The following is a 19,231-nucleotide window of genomic DNA, read 5'->3' as shown; positions in this document are numbered from 1 at the left end:
TCTCAGTACATTGTGTTTGAATTTTGATCTCTGGAAAATATCAGGAACAAGGAAAGAGCTTTCCACCCCCACCCCCCCCAACCCCCGGCTCCATAGGAAAAACAGTATTGAAATGAGACAAACATTTTTGGATCAACCCTCTTTTGAAAGTAAGAAACCCACCTCACCCTCCCAACAGGCCCGAAGTCTGCACAGTTTGTCCGCCAAGAGAGTGGGGTTTGGCAGCGCTCCTGGTAAACTTCAACCGCAGGAGGCCTCTGATTGAATTAAAATTGTTTCCTCTGGTCAGATTTTGTTGGTGGTACACCTCCTCAGGATGTGAATTCCTCATGTTTGCTGTGGGGCGAGGCTGGGCGGTGGTAAGGGCACATAAGAGTGAACGTGAGTGTCAAGTGTGTGTGTATGCACGTGTGTGAGCACATCCATTTATTCACTAACATCCCTCATAAGGGCATCAACCCCACCCAAAGGAATCTTGGAAGATTATATTCATTCTCACTCCTCCTCAATATCTTTTAAAGTGATTGGAATTTAATCAACAAAAATAAGGAAATTGGAAAATGGAAATGGTGAAATGCAAAGGCAAAACTGGCAGCAAGTTTTCCACAAGTCGTTAACACGGCCTCCTGTGATAGTGCCCACAAATTTCGTAACCTTTGAAGAGCCAGCAGTCTTCAAAGGGATGAGGACCATGTCTCCTGGCTTCATGGGGAGAGGGGAGCAGGGAAGGAAAGCAGGTTTGAGCTGTGAGAAAATTCCAGCTTGATGTTTGGTGGGCCAGTATCTCTGCCTATTCTTCTCTAAAGGAAACCCTACCATCTAAACAAGGACGTTCTGTTTTGTTTTTATTGTGGTAAAAAAAAATATATAACTTAAATTTACCATCTTAACCGTTTTTAAGTGTACAGATCAATAGTGTAAAGTATATTCACATCGTTGTGCAATAGATTTCTAGAACTTTTCACCTTACAACACTGAAACTCTATACCACTAAACACTAATTCCTTCTTCCCCTCCTACCAGCCCTTGGTAACCACCTTTCTACTTTCTGTTTCTATGATTTTGTCTACTTTAGATACTTCATGTGAGTGGAATCATGTAGTATTGTCCTTTTGTGACTGGCTAATTTCGCTTAGCATGATATCCTCGAGGTTCATCCATGCTGTAGCATGTGACAGGATTTCCATCTTTTTTCAGGCTACATAATATTCCACCATATGTTTATACTACGTTTTCTTTATTCATTCATATGTCAGCGGACATTTGGGTTGTTTCCACCTCTTGGCTATCGTAAATAATGCTGTGATGAGCAGAGGTGTACAAATATCTCTTTGAGATCCTGCTTTGTGTCCTTTTGGATATATACGCAGAGGTGGAACTCCTGGATCTTATGGTAGTTCTATTTTTAATTTTTTGAGGAACCCCTATGCTGTTTTCCATAACGTTTGCACCATTTCACATTCCCAGCAACAGTGCACAAGGGTTCCAACTTCACATCCTCGCCAACACTTGCTATTTTCTGTTCTTTTGATAGTAGCCATCCTGACGGGTGTGAGGTGGTATCTCATGGTTTTGAATAGAACACTCTATTTGACACGAGGAAACTGAAGCCCTCATTGCTGGGTGGAGAGGATTTTCTTTCTGGTCACTAGGTCTAAGACTTGAACTTCTACGTGGGAAAGTATGGCAGCCTAAGCGAATCCTCATGGTGTTCCCATCCTGGGGTTCTAACGAGTGCTCCTCAGGGCATGAGCAGCATTCCAGGCATTAATACACCACAGGATAAACGTGGTGTATCTTCCAGGTCATCAGTTTTAGTCAATGATAAGTAATTTAAAGCATTGTTTTTATACTAAAACAAACACAAATATATTGTGAATATAATACAAAATTTACATGCATTTGTTAAGATAAAACACAGGACTCCATGGAACTTTCCCACCTGCAGTGGGTTGCTTAAAGCCATACTCATGGCAACCCTGGGAGGTTGTCTCTCTTCTCTGCCACTAGGAAACTGTGGTGGAAAGATTTGAAAAGTACTACCATGGTCCACAGAGTACCATGAGCAGGTTTTTCTTTTCTTCTGTATTCATAGAATTTTAGGGGTGGAAAAACATTGGAGAACATCTTAACCTCCAGTCATTTTACGAACGAGGGAACAGAGAGGTGAAGGGCCACGCTCACATTCCCACAGCAGCGCCTCTCTATTCCCCAACAAAGCAGATGGGCCTGACCACGGCTGAGAGGGTTTAAGTTACGGAGAAAAAACAGTCAAGGCGTAGAGGGATCACAAATGTACTCACACTGCAATTCAGATGTGCAGAGAAATTAGTTTATTTTTTGCTCTGCCTTTGATTTGATTGGCCCCATTGGCTAGGAAGTGAGAAAACAATAACTAATTCTCCATCTTAAGTTTGAATCCAATGCAATGCACTTAAACAGTTCATTAGGGGATGCTCAGTCCCTCCCTTTATACTTCTCTCCCTCAGTCCTCTCCAGAAGGGCAGCTAGGTGTCCTGAGCGGCCCGATGACCTCGTGCAGGCAGGGTGACTGGGTCTTAGGACTGGCCTGCTGTTCTCTGGACCAGCTGCAGAGTGGCTCTTCTGAACTCCGCCGGGGAATCTTTGGCTTGAGTGGTTCCTGAGCATTCAGCTGGTGTCTGCTGCTAACATCCTGCAGCTGATAAACTTACAGTCTATTCTTTGTCCGCCCAGGCAGGGTCTGGGGCCCCCTCCCTGCTGACTTGGCCTCCCCTTGGCTTACATTGGCGGTTGACTCCTCTGAGTTCCTGCCCCATCCTCCATCTGGTCTTCCAGCCCTGCAGTCCCTGGCCCCACCCAGGCTTTGCTACAAGGCCACCTCACCCTCCCACAGCAGGCCCGTGCAGACTCACTGACTCCCAACATCCATGTCATGTGCAAGCCCAGGGCAGCCCCAGAGCGGACCATGGACCCTCTCTCCATCTAACCACACTGCCTTATCAGTTCTGTTTCTCTGGAGAACTCTGACTAATACGGAAGCCTACTAAATTCTTACTTGATCTGTATAAATAGAAAAGTTCTAGGTCAAGTAAACAAAAGTCTAGCCTGAGTCATAAAAACAGAGAGTCACACCCCTCAATCAAGCCCCAGACTTGAGCCAATTTATAGACCCAGAACCTCATGAATGGAGGAGAGGCCAGGTCCCCTTAAGAGAGGCCCCCAGTACAGCGCCAAAAATGTATACTGTTAATCTTTCTCCCAGGCTTCCCCAAAGGACCGACAGCCTTTTACCAGGGTTACTGTGCATTGAAGAAAAGGAAATAATCAGAACTTTCAGGGACAACTGGACACTGGCTCTGAATTGACTCTTAATTCCAAGAGACCCAAAATGTCACTGTGGTCTACCAGTCAGACTAGGAGCTTATGAAGGTCAAGTGATGGATGGAGTTTTAGCTCAGGTCTGTCTCACAGTGGGCCCGGTGGATCCCTGAACCCATCCTGTGGTTATTTCCTGAGTTCTGGCATGCATAATTGGAATAGACATATTCAGCAGCTAGCAGAATCCCCACATTGGTTCCCTGATCTGTGGAGTAAGGGCCATTATTGTGGGAAATGCCATGGAAGCTACTAGAACTACCTCTACCTAGGAAAATAGTAAACTAAAAGAAATACCACTTTCCTGGAGGGATGGTAGAGATGAATGCCACCCTCAGGGACTCGAAAGATCAAGGGGTGGTGATTCCCACCACATCCCCATTCAACTCACCTGTTTGACCTGTGCAGAAGACAGTGGATCTTGGACAATAGCAGTTGATTTTCATAAGCTTAACCAGGTGATGACTCCAATTGCAGCTTTCATAACAGATGTGGTTTCATTGCTTGAGTAAATTAACCTATCCTCTGGTAACTAGCATGCAGCTATTTGATCTGATAGATGCCTTTTTCTCCACACCTGTCCATAAGGCCCACCAGAGCAGTTTGCTTTCAGCTGGCAAGGCCAGCAATACACTTAAGGGTACCTCAGCTCTCCAGCCGTATGCCACAATTTAGTTCACAGGGGTTTTGATTGCCTTTTCCTTCCACAAGATATTACATTGGTTCATTACAGCGATGAAATTATGCTGATTGGACCTAGTAAGCAAGAACTAGCAACTACTCTAGACTTATTCCTAAGACATTTGTGTGTCAGAGGGTGGGGAATAAATTAGACGGAAACTTTCATCTCAGCGAAATTCCTAGGGGTACAGTGGTGTAGGGTATGTCAAGATATCCCTTCTGAGGTGAAGGATAACTGGTTGCATATGATCCCTTTTACAACCAAAAAAGAGGCACAAGGCCTAGTGTACCTTTTGGGATTTTGGAGGCAACGTATTCCTCGTTTGGGTGTGTTACTCTGGCCCATTTAACAAGTGACCTGAAAAGGTCCTAGTTTTGAGTAGGGCCGACTTCAAGTGTCAGGGGTATACAGGGATGTTGTTTGGAGCCTTTGGCAGGCCTCTATAGATAAATCACATCGCAGGCCTTTAGGATTTTGGAGCACAGCCCTGCCATCGTCTGCAGATAACTACTCTCCTGAGAAACAGATTTTGGCCTGCTACTGGGCCTACGTAGAGACTGAATGCTTAACCATGGGCCACCAAGTTACCATGCAACCTGAGCTGTCCATCTTGAACTGGGTGTTATCTGACCCGTGAAGCCATAAAGTTGGGCATGCGCAGCAGCGCTCCACCATCAAATGGAAGTGGTGTATGCACGACGGGGCCTGAGCGGGCCCTGAAGGCACAAGTAAGTTACAGGAAGAAATGGTCCAAATGCCCATGTCCCCACTCCCGCCACACTGCCTTCTCAATCCCAGCCTGCATCTATGGCTTCATAGGGAGTTCAGTTCCTAGGGAGCTGACAGAAGAAGAGAAGACTCAGACCCACTTTACAGACAGGTTTGCACGATACGCAGGCACAGCCCTTTTCTGGGACATTCTTGAAGCACAATGGTGAGGATGAATCTCCCCCATAGGCAGAACTTCAAGAAGTGTACCTGGCTGTTCACTTTGCTTGGAAGGTGAAATAGCCAGATATGCAATCACGTACTGATTCATGGGCTGCGGCCAATGGTTTGGCTGGATGGTTAGGGACTTGGAACATAAGTGGAAAATTGGTGACAAGGAAATTTGGGGAAGAGGTATGTAGACAGACCTCTCTGGATGGGCAAAAAACATGAAGATATTTGTGTGCCATGAGAATATTCACTAATGGGCGTTCTCAGTAGAGGTCATTTTCATAATAAAGTGGACAGGATGACCCATTCTGTGTATACCGGTCAGCCTCTTTCCCCAACCACCCTGTCATTGCCCAACGGGCTCAGACAAAGGGGCCATGGTGGCAGGGATGGAGGTTATGCCTGGGCTCAGCAGCACAGGCTTCCACTCACCAAGGCTGGTCTGGCTATGGCTACCGCTGAATGCCCACTCTGCTAGCAACAGAGACCAACACTGAGTCCTTGATATGGCACCATTCCTCGGGGTGATCAGCCAGCTGCATAGTGCCAGGTTGACTGCATTGGACCACTTCCATCACAGAAGGGCAGCATTTTGTTCTCACTGAAACAGCCATTCTGAATATGGATTTGCCTTCCCTGTACACAATGCTTCTGCCAAAACCACCATCTATGGACTTACAGAATGCTTTATCCACCATTGTGGTATTCCACAACACCTTGCTTCTAATCAAGGAACTCACTTCACAGCAAATGAATTGAGGCAATGGGCCCATGCTCGCGGAATTCACTGATCTTACCGTGTTCCCCCCCATCCTGAAGCATCTAGCCTGATAAAATAGAGGAATGGCCTTCTGAAGACTCAGTTACAGCATCAGGTAGGGCAATAACTTGCAGGCCTGGGGCAAGGTTCTCCAGAAGGCCCTGTATGCTCAGAATCTATGTTCAATATATTGTTCTGTCCCATAACCAGGATTCATGGGTCCAAGAACCCAGGGGTGGAGGTGGGAGCAGCACCACTCACTATTACCCCTCATGACCCACTAGCAAAATGTTTGCTTCCTTTTCCCACAAGCTTGTGCTCTGCTGGCCTACAGGTTTTAGTTCTAAAGGGAAGAACACTTCCACCAGGAGAGACAACAATGATTTTAGTGAACCGGAAGTGAAGACTGCTGCCTCGCCACTTTGGGGTCCTCGTGCCTCTGAATCAATAGGCAGAGCAGGGAGTTACTGTGCTGGCTGGGGCGACTGATCCTGACTACCAAGGGGAGATGGGCTACTACTCCACCATGGAGGGAAGGAAGAGCGTGTCTGCAATACAGGAGATCCCCTAGGAATACTCCCCTAGTAATCTCCTAGTATTACTATGCCTTGTGATTAAGGTCAATGGAAAACTACAATAACCCCATCCAGGCAGGACTCCTAATGGCCCAGAACCTTCAGGAATGAAGGTTTGGGTCACTCCACCATGTAAAGAACTGCAACCAACTGAGGTGCTTGCTGAAGGCAAAGAGAGTATAGAATGGGTAGTAGAGGAAGGTAGTTATGAATATCAGTTATGACCATGTGACCAATTTCAGAAATGACAACTGTAATTTTCGTATTTCCTCCTTGTTTTGTTATGAGTATATATACGTATTTGGGGGGGTTTTCTCTCTCTTATCCCCTTATCATGTAACATAAGATGTATTCACTTTATATTATAGTATTTAAGTATTGTTAACTTTACGTCATAGTATTTAAGTTACAGGATATCAAGGAAAAGAATAAACATCACTCAAGTTCTTTACGTCCTCTTCTGAGGAAGAGGTAAGTGTGTTTTGGTTGTATGCAGGATAGTTGTATCATGTTTGGCAGAATAATGACCTTGTAATTGTCTTTATTTGGCGACTAAGTATGGTTTAAGGAGATGCGTATGGGTGCCAAGTTGACAAGGGTTGCACTTGACTGGGCCACAGGACACCCAAGTAGTTGATCAAACATTATTCTGGGTGTGTCTGCAAGGGTGTTTTAGGATGAGATTAACATTTAAGTCAGTAGACTGAGTAAAGCAGATTGCCCTTCCTAATGTGGGTGGGCCTTATCTAATCAGTTGAAGGCCTGAATAGAACAAAAAGGCCAACTTGCCCCTGAGTTAGAGAGAATTCTTGCTGCCTGACAGCCTTCGGATTGGAACATCAGCTTTTTTCCTGCCTTTCACCTTGAACTGAGATGTTGACTCTTCCCAGGTCTTGAGCCTGCTGGCCTTCAAACTGGAACTATACCGTTTGCTCTCCTGGTTCTCAGTCCTTTGGACTTGGACTGAAACTACACCATCGGCTCTCCTGGATCTTCAGCTTGCTGACTCATCCTGCAGATCTTGGGACTTGACAACCGCCCTAATTGTGTGAGCCAATTCCTTATATTCAAGAATAAGTAAATAAGTAAATAACCCCTTGGTTCTGTTTCTCTGCAGAAGCTCGACTGATATACAGGAACCTAGAACAATCCTCCTTTCCTCTTTGTTGTAAAGCCTGTTGTTGCAGACTCACCCTATTCTGCCCTCCTGGCTAGGTTTCTTAGGAATGGGAAGCTATCAGATAGTGGGAAATGAAAAGAGGGAAACTAAAGTGCATCAATTTAACATCTATAAAAATATGATCCCTTGTACATAGATGGGTCCATTTGGTGAATGGCCAAACTGTAAATGACCTACATAAGTCTCTACCATAAAACAGTTTCTGCTTCCAAATGCTTCCCAATTGTCAAAATTATTCAGTATTTCTGGATTCTAGCTCTTTCCTGCACCTAGCTTCTTTCTGTGCCAGACCATACCATCTGAAGAACAGGCTGGAGTATCTGGTATGTCAAAGGATTGTTTTAAGTGTGTGAATGAGAGTCAATTTCTCCTTCTTCCTTATTGGAAGAACAGCCCTGGAGGTAAGCAACAGCTCTTGATCCCAGAGAGGGGGGCAGGGGTCGGGGATGGAGATATCCCCCAATATCACCCCATCGTTGGAAATTCAGAGGAGTTGCCCAATGAGCAGCTTGTGGACAAGAGTGCCCCCAGGAGATGGCAGCACCTCTGATAGAGCAGACGAGTGTCTGGGAAGCCAATGCCAAGCCCCGCTCTCTGGGGCTGTGGTTAACATCTGAGCCTCTCACCTGGCCCCACACTAGAGGAGCCACCTTCCTTTGAGAGGATGAAGGGGCTTCAACAATGAGCTTCTCTTCAGCAAACACGTAACGCTGAAGACCAGAGGCCCTTCCCCATTTCTTCCCCGGATTGCAGAAGCTCCAGGCAACTCGCATGATCTCAGCCGGGAGGAACTGAGAACCCTAAAACAGTGACTGAAGCTGGAGCAGCCTCCAACTAGATTGTTAAGGGCTAACCTTGATTTAAAATTATTTCTAAAAATAAACGTGACCTTTCTTGAGTCCCAGGGTCATAGAGCAATTTGTACCCATTACATTTATATGAAAAGTCTCACAAAGTCATAGAAACAAATCAGAATTAGTTATACAATTGATGGTGTAACTTTATTATTATTTTTTTAATAACTACATCTGTGATGGATCTTTCTGAGCTAGACTTAAGTTCTATATCTAATGGCAGTGCTAGGAGTACGAGGACCTTTAAGAAACTCAGTTTTGATGATGACTTGGTCGACGTACTATTGAAACAAGCCATGATTCTGGAGCAGGAGAGTCTACCTTTTGATGTCATTTTGTCTTCTCTCTCCATTCTTCCCTCCATTCCCTTTGTTTTTCATTTTACCAAACATTTATTAGACAGCCTTCTATGTGCTAGACGTTGAAGATAAAAATAAAATAGGAAATCCTTGCTCTTCAGGACCTTACAGACCAGAGGCATAGCAGAAAATGAACTTAGAACGTGAGAAACACTCTTATAGATTTGTCAGGACACTATGACAGCACAGAAGAGCAGCCCTTAGCCCAGCCTTACATCTCCATCTTTCAAAATGTGGAAAATAATATTTTCCAGCCAACAAAATCATGAAATAAACTTGGTGAATGTTCTAAAAGCAGAAATTAGTGACTCACATCACAGAACTACTATACCCTAATTAATATGAAACTGCTTCAGGCTAGAAATAAGGCAGAATAATTTGGTAGTGACTCTTAAAACACAAGTATTGACATTATTTTAAATTTCAGTTCCCAGGGATGGAAGATTCCATAGAGGTTAACCGGGACATTGCACAATGGGAGTGTGGTCACAAACCCTTCACTGTGGAATTTAGGATCCTTTAACAGTGTCACAGGTGTGGTCTAAAGGAGGTACCTGTTAGCCCTCCCACCCCAGTCCCGTGCACAGAAGAGGAGAGAGGATTGCTGCTTTCCCACTCCGCCTCCTCTGCCCCCACCTCCAGCCTTCCTCCAGGGCAAAGAGCCAGGAACTACTTATCATATCGAGGAGAAAGGCAAGTGGTCCCATGATCACATTTCTTTGATGATAGGAGGTATGGCCAGGTGGATCTCGGACTTGTATTTCTCATCCCAATTATTATGTTTCCAAGAGACCGTTTAGGCCTACTATCTGAAGCTTATCACCCAAGTTGTATGGACCTGTTTTGTTGCAACATCTCACATTTTTTTTTGACATTCCTAACCATGCTTATTTCTTCACTCTAATTTTGAACTGACTAATTGTAATCAAAGACTATTTCAATTATACAGCTAAACTCCAAGAGCCACAGAAGTTTTACACACAAAACAGAAAGAGAAAGAGGAAAAAAATAATTCAGCCTGAATGTCAGTTTCCTAAAAGAAAAACAAGAGAACCCAAATAAAAGGTTAAGAAAATATTTTTATGTATAAATATTTTAATTTTTTATGGTGTGGCACTAGTTTTTACATCAGTCTTTCAGTGTACTTGTCTTGTTTTGATACCTTTTAATGGAAAGTTGAACAGTTAAATACATCTTTCAAAAACCAAAATTTCTCTGAAATCTGTATATCATTGGCAAATGGATTTTGGCACATCATCTAACATGAATTCTTTGCTTTTGAATGATCAGTCATAATGTTAAAACAATGTTGGATTATTCATTTGAATTAACCTGCATAATAAAAAGCCGCAGGCAGAAGAAAAAAGATAAGGCACAGTTTGCCAGCATTCAAATGGTTATTCTTCCTCCAAATTTCAGCTAATGGCATAAACCATAGTGGACAATTGAGAGCAAAACATCTTTATGTAAATTTTATTATTATCGTGAAGCAGAAAACCTCGGGGGCTGAGGAGGGGAGCAGATTTTCAAAATGCAACCCCCAAATGCATCCTATGTTGACATAAAGGCCAAAATGTCCTGAAAGTTTGGAAGTGACAATAAAATCCACGCGGCACCAGCATAGGTCCCATCGTGAATTACATGTGGTGACCCTAACTGAACCAAATGATAGAAAGCACAACCCTAACAATGGAAAATTTCAAAATTTAAAAAATTGCACAAATAACATATCCAAATGTTGCTGTTAGATTATATTGACACCATGCATCTCATGTTTCTTTTTCCTCTTGAGTTGAGACCCATAAACAAATCGGATTTGGGTTGTTCTGTGTCTGTGCTTTCGTTTGGACAGCAAGATGTTGGGATAAACCAGCAGTCAGTGGGGGCCCAAAACCCGGAGACAGCCAGGACGAAGAGGCCCAGTAAGGGCCCCTCTGCCAAGTTCTGTCAATAATGTATGGGCTGTCAGCGGTGATCACCAGGCACGGCCCCTCGCTGCCTCTGCAGGCTCCTTTCCCAGTGGACAGTCAGGCCAGCTGTCTGGGCAGCCGGAATAGCCCTCCTTTCCCAAGCCCAGACCTGTGGGAAAATCTTCATTGGCCGGTAATTGATTCCACCCTGCCAGCTCCATGACTCTAGGCCCCAGTCACACTGGCAGCGAGCTGGGGAAGGGAGCCCACTGGAGGGGCAAGGGGGTGGGAGCAAAGGCCAGCAGCCCCCCTGCAATTAACGCTAATCTGAAAATTGGCCTCTGACAGCAAAGCCCAGCACCTGACTGCTAATTACTTATGTCAGACTGATGTGCACTTCATACGGAAAGGTTATTTATCAGAGACCAGGGTTTTCTGCCCCTGCCCCCTTTTTTTCTGTTTGTCTTAGTTGAAAACAGTGGGGAATTGTTCCTGGTTGCTCAGATCCCGGAAACCCTGAAAGGTCTCATACTTCATTGAACTGAAAGGCTCCCAAATATCCTTTCTAAGACCTGATGCACATGTGTTGCACTGCTCACCTGTGCTGGAGACCAGAGAAAGATGTAGGCATCCCAGAGGGTGGGCTCATTTCCTTTTATACGTGGAGCCCAAGGATGGAGACATGGGCAATCCAAATCATCAATGTAGATGCAATAAGGGATTCAGAAAGGGCAAACCAACTTCACTCATCTCATTTTCAAAAAACGAGTGCACAGTGGGGAAGATCACTAAATGGCTTATTTTGCAAGTGGAATCAAGAGCCTGCTGTCTTAAATTATTTTAATCATCTTGTATCTATGTAGTGCGTCTCTAGGTGACCCACACAGGTATATTGTCTTTAAGTTGCTGATTTGATCTGCCTTGCCAATAATAAAAGTGGTTGTCAATGGGGGAGAGGGATTGATATGGGACTTTCCCTTTCTACTTTATACTTTCAGTCAACAAATATTTTTTGAGCACCTATTTTATGCTAGGTGCTATGCTGGGTCCTGGGCATATGAAACAGACACATTTCTTGCTCTTAGGAAGCTTAAGGTTTTGAGAGTGACACAAATAAGTAAGGGAATTACAATGTAGCATGAGACACTTTCTGAACGCTGAAATACAAGATTTGGAGGCACCCAAAACAGGACTTAACCCAAATTTATGTGGTACAGAAAGTGGCCTCTAGGCTGAGATGTGAATACACAGGAATTAGGCAGGCGAAGGAGGGAGTGTGGAGCAGTCGAGGACAGAAAAGATAAAGGAAATGTCATGTCCACAAAACCTGACAGGAGAGAGAAGTCAGCAGGGTTGAAGTCTTGAGTAGACACGACCAGACGAGGCTGATATTTAAGGCCCGTGGTTAATTTCTCCCAAGGTTTTCCAAGTAGAAACTGTAAGGCTTCTAGTTTAATGGACTTCTCACCATTCATCCTTGCTACCTTCTGGCATCCAACGTGACGTCACTGCAGGTATGTAAGTACTGGACAAGGCCAGGCCAGGGAAGCCCCATCCTCCTGAAGAGCAATGGGGTTGTTGAGTGAGTGTTAGAGTAGGGTCAGAAGACCTGGGAGAGTAGGCAGCTACAATTTTTTGCCCACCAACCAGCTATCTTTCCAGTGGGACTCCCTCTCCCCCATCACATGTAAGTCTGGGTTTTCATAAATTTCATTAATTTGTTTATACAACAAATGTTGAGTGTGTCCTCTATGCCAGGTAACAGGAGGCACTAGGGACACTGAACTGAACAAGGCAGGCATGGCCCCTGACTTCGAAGAGCTGGTATATTCTAAGGAGAAGACAGATACGAAACAGAGTTATATGAAAAATCAATTAATAGTATGTGTGTGGTAAGTGCTAAAAAATTAAGAAGTACATTATCAAAAATCATCATCTGTATGAAACTATTTTGAAAACTGTATATAAGAGCTAAAATGAAAGGTATTGTCATTAAGATCTCTGTAATGTGAAGTCATAGAAAAAAGAGAGGAGAGAAAGGCACATGAGCTGAGTTCTCGCCGTGTGTCTGGTGCTCGGCTTTATAGGTACCGTGTCACTGGTTTCTCAGAACAAACCTACGAGGGTTTTATTATTTCCTCTATTTTGCCAATGAAGTTACTGAGATGCTAGAGAGTTAAAAGTGACTTACTCCAGGCCATCCAGCTAGTAAAAGAAGGAATAGTAAGGCCTGGGCTGAGTGTGTGAACATCATAGTGTGTCCTTACACAAACCTAGATGGTAGAGCCTACCACACACCTAGGCTACATGGTACTAATCTTACAGGACCACTATTGTATACGCGGTCCATCGTTGACTAAAACATCGTTATGCGATGCATGACTATAGTTCCCAGGCACAGGACTACATCCAGTGGCCAGAGCAAACCTGACTGGAACATTCTGCCGCTTCTGCAGACCACCTTTTCATTTAGTAAAAGTTATTGGTTTGTACCATCTTGGGAAGAATATTTATACTTTCCTAGGCATGAGACCCTTTTCAGAAGACTCGATAGATATTATGACACAGATATAATTTCTGTACCAATCTTTCTACTGTTCTTACTACCAGGCCCTTTAAGAAGTGTGATAGCGAATATAGAAAAACTCATCAAACTTATGGTTTTGAAACATAGAGAAGTAGCTATCAAAGCAGAAAGGTGGGGCGAGTCATTGTTTCTGAAAACAGGAAATCAGAGGAATTGACGGGAAAGAAAAAAGACGTTGCAAACAGATGTACCATCACGCGAGTGTTAGTCATAGCACACGCAGTTGATTTCAGACAGGCCCCCAGTGGCAGAATTATTACTATGCAGTCATTACGCCTGGTTATTATTTAGGGAGCATTGCAGTTTCCACAATCACGACCGAATCTCTGGGCACTAGTACAAAATAACTCTGCTCTCAGTGAGTAATGAACAGGGAGGAAGCACTAGCCCAGTTCAGACACAAAAACCTGATGAAAGTGAGCAACCTCACACTGTGCGTCAGGCCCAGCCGTCCCATCCTGAAGTTTTCTCAGGACACGAAGCTCACAGCTCCAACTCAAGTGACCCCTGAGCCGGGGCTCTTGTCAAGACAATGTCAGCAGCAGCTTCTGGAAACCGCAGACACTGTGATCTCCGTCCATAACAGATCGTTATGTTTGTGCTTCCTAATCGCCCACTTGGAGGACAGAAAGAGAACACTAACCAGAGTGACCAGGCTGTGGCCTGCACTTGGCTCCCTGCTCCCGCTCGGAGGCCACCTCCCCACGCAGGCTTTTTTTAGGCACTCCAATGGAAACAGTCAGATAGTCTCTTGGCCCCGGGCGAGGTCTCCATTCCACAGCTCCTGCTATCTGTTTAGCAAGAAGCCCAAGCCAGTGATACACTCACCTCCACGTGCGTTTCCTAAATGCTTCTTCAGTCAGTGTTGAAAATGCTTAAATCTTATCAAAATCTTATTTTCTTTCATCTATCCTTCAAAATATCTTTTTTTTTAATGAAACAAAACAAAAAATAAAACACCTCTGGTACCAAGAGTGAACATGATTTTTTTTAAGCTTTGGTTTGTTTCTGTGAACTGATCTTATACTGATTTGCTTATAAATGGTGAGATGATATGATTTCCGTTTAAAGTCAAGACTCTATACCACCTGTTTTGTAAATAAAGGAGTCGTGTTTTGGTCTTCTCAGAAGTGTGTATTTTTCTTAAGAAATAGCGCCTAACATGAGCTTTACTCCAAGTGTGGCGTTTCTTGCAAGCCAGCCCATGGAATGGCCAAGGGCAGGAATGCCAATATGCCCGCTTCGCTCCCTACCCCTACCACAAATTTCCATTCCCCTCCGTGTACCGCTTACCACATATCACAAAACCATATGTACGCCCAGGACCCCCAAATATTTCTGCATGAGGGGTTCCCCATACAGCCCTCTAGATTGCTGGAAATTCGCCATCTCTCTCAAAGCTTCCGACATCCCTGGACACCATCAGAGTGCCCCTCTGAGCCGAGTGACACCTGCTCTCTGCCTGTCTGGATGGGGGGAAGCCTGCTGTGCGATCACTGGCACAGTGGAAGACCCCTGGAGAACTCCCTTCACCAAATGCTGGGCAGGTGGGCACCAAGGCCACCGTTCCTGAGGCTGACTTGGAGCACTATATTCAAAATCACCATCATCCAAAAAAAAAAGAAAAAGTATTTTGGCAGCCCAAAAGATAAACTCTCATCAAGTTTAATAGAGAATTATTATAAAGACAGGCTTTACTTCAGCTCTCATTTGGCCACATTCTGATCTCTTTGGGGCCTATTTGGCATCCGTTGGCAATGTGCATATTGTTTCACCTGGGATAGCTTTTTTAAACTGGATTAATTGCATTAATTGCACCAAGAAGCTAATCTACAGATCAACATTTTCTTAAGCATGATGATAGTTTTAAAAAAATAATAATCATCACTATGGCTTTGGCTTATACGGTGCCTATTCCGACAAAGAGAAATGCACATCTTTCATAATCATTATCTGGCACTAACTGATATGCAAATCCCCCCTCCACCCCTGGAGTGCGCCAAGTTGTATGCTGCACAGCTGTGAGTCATCAGACATTAATGTGGACTTAATTTGAACTGGTGCTGGAGGTAGTGGGCACAACTCAAATTAGACATGTGGTGGGCGTTTAACCACAATATTACCCATTCCCATTCTGACATCTGACAGCCCTTAATAATTAACTGCATGTAAATGGTCAGACCTTCCCTCCCTGTTGGACCAGGCTCCAGCCATACCCGTCTCTGCATTGTAATTGCAAGTTGGGGCTGTCAATTGCACTTGAGACAAATCATAGGCGAAAGATCAGACAGCTTCGGGAGTCCTGCATCCTCTGATCTATCTGCCTTTTAATTGGACTGGAAGGCCTTCCCAGTAGCTCCCATATGCTGCCTCCTGAGGAAGGTATAATAGTCTCTGGATAGGAGGGAAATTGTGCTTTAAGGCTTAAGTGGGAGGTTTGGGGAAGCATGCTATTTGGTGGGACTTACAGGGTTCCCCTCGAACACACCAAGGCGGGCATGTTGCCCCAAACCCACATGTCACTTCTCTTCTGAATCCTCATCCTTGCCTGACTTTTCTTCCTTCTCCTTCTGAAATGTCTTATTAAGATTTGAGCCCCAGAGGGACAGGCTGAATTTCTTTTGGGTCCCCCATTGAGCAACGATTGGAGCGCTCTGAAAATCTAAGGGAAATGTTGCAGAGGTGATCAGATTTAGAACTATAAACCCACCATCTCTTGAATAAAGTAATAGCAATTCAAACCTGGAAGCCCAGGACAAAACATTCTACTGCTTCTACTCAGCCAGGCTAAGGTCTTATAGCTGTGTTTGTCTTCACTGGACGATGCAAAGGTTCAACTGATTGATCAGGAGAGTATGACCATCCAGAAAAGGTCATTATACCTGTTGGTGAAGGAAACCTTGACTGATGGTGGGTGCAGCACACATACAGGAACTAATGATATGATTACATTCACGATCAATCATATATAACGTGGACAGAAACCAAAGTGAATTTCAGTTATTACTGATGAAAAAGAATTTACTAAGCAAACGAATGATATAACCGATTGTGGAATGTGTAAGACAAGTAAAAGCATGAAGTTTTCAATGTTGTGAACTTCTTTGATGTACCATTTAAGTACAACTGATATGCTGATTATGCAGTTTGTTCTCTTTTTAGTAAGACAGACCCCCTAAGAATTCATCCTAAATAATATTTTACTACTTTAGTTGGATACTCTTCAGAGCATTCAATTTGCACTTTTTTTTAAGATTCTACAATTGAGACTGGATTTTCTCAAGTCGGGGTGCAGCAGCAGTAAGGTTTTAGGGTGGAGCTGGAGGATACATCACTCCAGCTGCTATGAAGTATTAGTAACAGGCCTGATATTATGTGTTAAGTAGTAAATAAGTAAACAATCAAGGCCGCTGTCAGGCTCTGCCTGCGCTCTTAATCCTGTCTTCGCCCCTCAGGCTGAGTAAGCACACTTGAAGTATCAGCCCAATTATAACCTAATGGAATGAAAATGAGCTAAAAGGGAACTGGAGTAAGAAACAAAAGTGCATTAAAGGGAGAGAGAATTAAGAAAGAAATGTTCTCTAAAAATCGTCATGTATATTTGTACACAGACTGCATGAAGCAAACAGATGTGAGGGCCCTTGGAACGTAAAATATGGCTGTGTCCTGGTCATTTCTCTGTCCCAGAAAAAGAATAAGCCCTTTTCAAAGGCCCAGTCTGAAGGAAGGGCTAACATCAAACAGCCTCAGAAAAACCAGGAGATTAAAGGCCGAAGCTATTCAACTTCCTGCCTGGTAACTAACTAATCTACTTAGAGTTGGAGGAAGATGAGGGGCACCATTGTCCCAGAAAAGCTTTCCAGATCAGCAGCAGCCGTGTGGCATATACTGGAAGGAGCCGGGACCAGGAGTAGAAGACTTCAGCTACCGACACCCTAGGTGTGCCCTCTGTGGCCCGGGCAGGTCCACACGTGTCTTTTCTCTGGAGGTTACGCGCTGGCCGTCTCCCCACATGGCTCCCCTGCTCAGCACACCTGGGAATAGCCTCCAACACAGTGAGAAGCATAGCAAAGGCTTCCTGGCGGAGGAAGAAGTCGGCTCCCTTTCCAGGCTCCTCGCAGCCAGTCTCTCCTGACTGTTCTGAACACGCACGTGGCCAAGGGCACCTCTAACACTTGCGAGTTTCCTGATTCTGCCCAGTTCCAAGGCTCCACCTTAGCTGGTTTCTAAGGACTCCCAGGACTGCTAGCTCCTGGGTCTGGCTCTCCCTTCGTTCTGTTCCCAGCCTGGCCTTGGCAGTCCTGGGCCCTGGCCTCAGACATCTGCCATAATTCAGGCCCCTGGCATGGCAACAGTACTTCAACTAGAAACCTAAAAGTATTTTAGAAAATGACTGTGAGCTGATATGAGAGGGTAGAGCCGCTTCCACAAACCAGTACTGCTGACCAGCAGACCTGGCGTACCGTCATTTGATGAAACTTAGGAGAAACCGTGCAGAAGTTTTTAATACTGCTCCTGCTTCCCCCCTCCCAAAAAAGTCAGGAATGTTTATCAGTCAGGCTTACATTCATATACACAGTTGACGAGCTTATGAAACTGAGAATGCTATTAATATTTAAGCTAAAAAATGAAGTATTTGCAAATACTCACCTTGCAGTATCCTGAAATACTGACCGTATCACAAAAAGTAAATTATTATAAAGTACTCAGATTTACCCAGAAGGTACTGTAACAATCTACTTCATGAGAAAAAATTGATGAGTTATAAAACCAAATATATCATCAAAATCTGTGGGATACTATTCTAAGGTAATTTAATGTTGAAACAGAACCATAAGAATAATTATATTCTGCTTTCTAGATATATTTTACAGTTGAAATGTCCTGACATCTATCCTTCCTCCATCCTCCAAATGAATTCCATTCAAGGAGATAGTATTTCTACCTGTTGTTTCTCTAAGAATAGAAGAAAATAACTAAAACAATAATACAGAGATTATAAACATTTACCAGGCAGCATTTAGCACAAGACTGTTTATTAAATGCCTGTTGAATTATGAATGGGTGAATGAATGAATGAATGAAAATCCAACTCTTGTGATTGCTGCTGAAAAAATTCTAAACCAGTATCTGGAGTATTTTTTTCAAATCTGGTAGCTCAGAAGACTTTCCTCAGTCTAAGGTGACATTAAATGACAATCCAGCAATATTTTCAAAGTGAAAGAAACATGTGATTCAGATTCCTTTAAAAAGTCAAACCAGCCTGACCAGGTTGGTTTTTCTCCTTCTGTGCACTTGACCCCTGCCCTCCTTGGCTGCCGAGACTGATTAGGAGGTGTGAGCCATCCCACACGAGCTGCTGTTGGTTCACAGGGACGAACCCCAAGGCAGCCAAACTTTCTCTAGGCAACCAAACTGACAAAGAACGCAAGGAGACATGCTCTTGATTATACTTTCGGTAGCTACAGAAGGCTTCTTTTAAAAACATCTTTGGTGCTCTGTTTTTTGTGTTTTGGGGTTTTTTTTTTTCAATAAAAACTTGAGAGTCAGTGCTCCAAGTAGAGACAGTTAAGATTCCCATCTCCCACCTCACTAGAGTCATTTATGACCCCAAGAAAGTAGTTTAACTACTCTATGCCTCAGTTTCTTCAACAATAAAATGGAAATAACACCTATGTAAAAGAGTTCATAAGGATAAAATGAAAAAAGGTATAGGAGGAGCAGAGAGCAATACTAGCACATGACAGGCATTTAATAACTATTAATGCTACTAATATAGTATTGTAAGTACACTAAAGGCCTTGAAAAATATCAAGCCCTAGACAAATGTAAGATACTATTAATGACCACATGTTTGGGTTGGGGTGTGGGCGATGTGAGGGGGTTGCAGTTCTGAATTTAGAAACAGACACACAAGTAATAGCATAGGGATAGGTAAAGAGATCAATGAAACAGAATTGAGAGCCAGAAAGAGATCTACATATAGACGGTCAATTGATTTCCAAATTAAGATGCCAAGTTAATCCAA

The sequence above is a fragment of the Ceratotherium simum genome, chromosome 31 (assembly GCF_057802395.1).
Source record: "Ceratotherium simum simum isolate JZ-2026a chromosome 31, ASM5780239v1, whole genome shotgun sequence".
Lineage (NCBI taxonomy): Eukaryota > Metazoa > Chordata > Mammalia > Perissodactyla > Rhinocerotidae > Ceratotherium > Ceratotherium simum.
Note: the sequence above shows the minus strand (reverse complement) of the source record.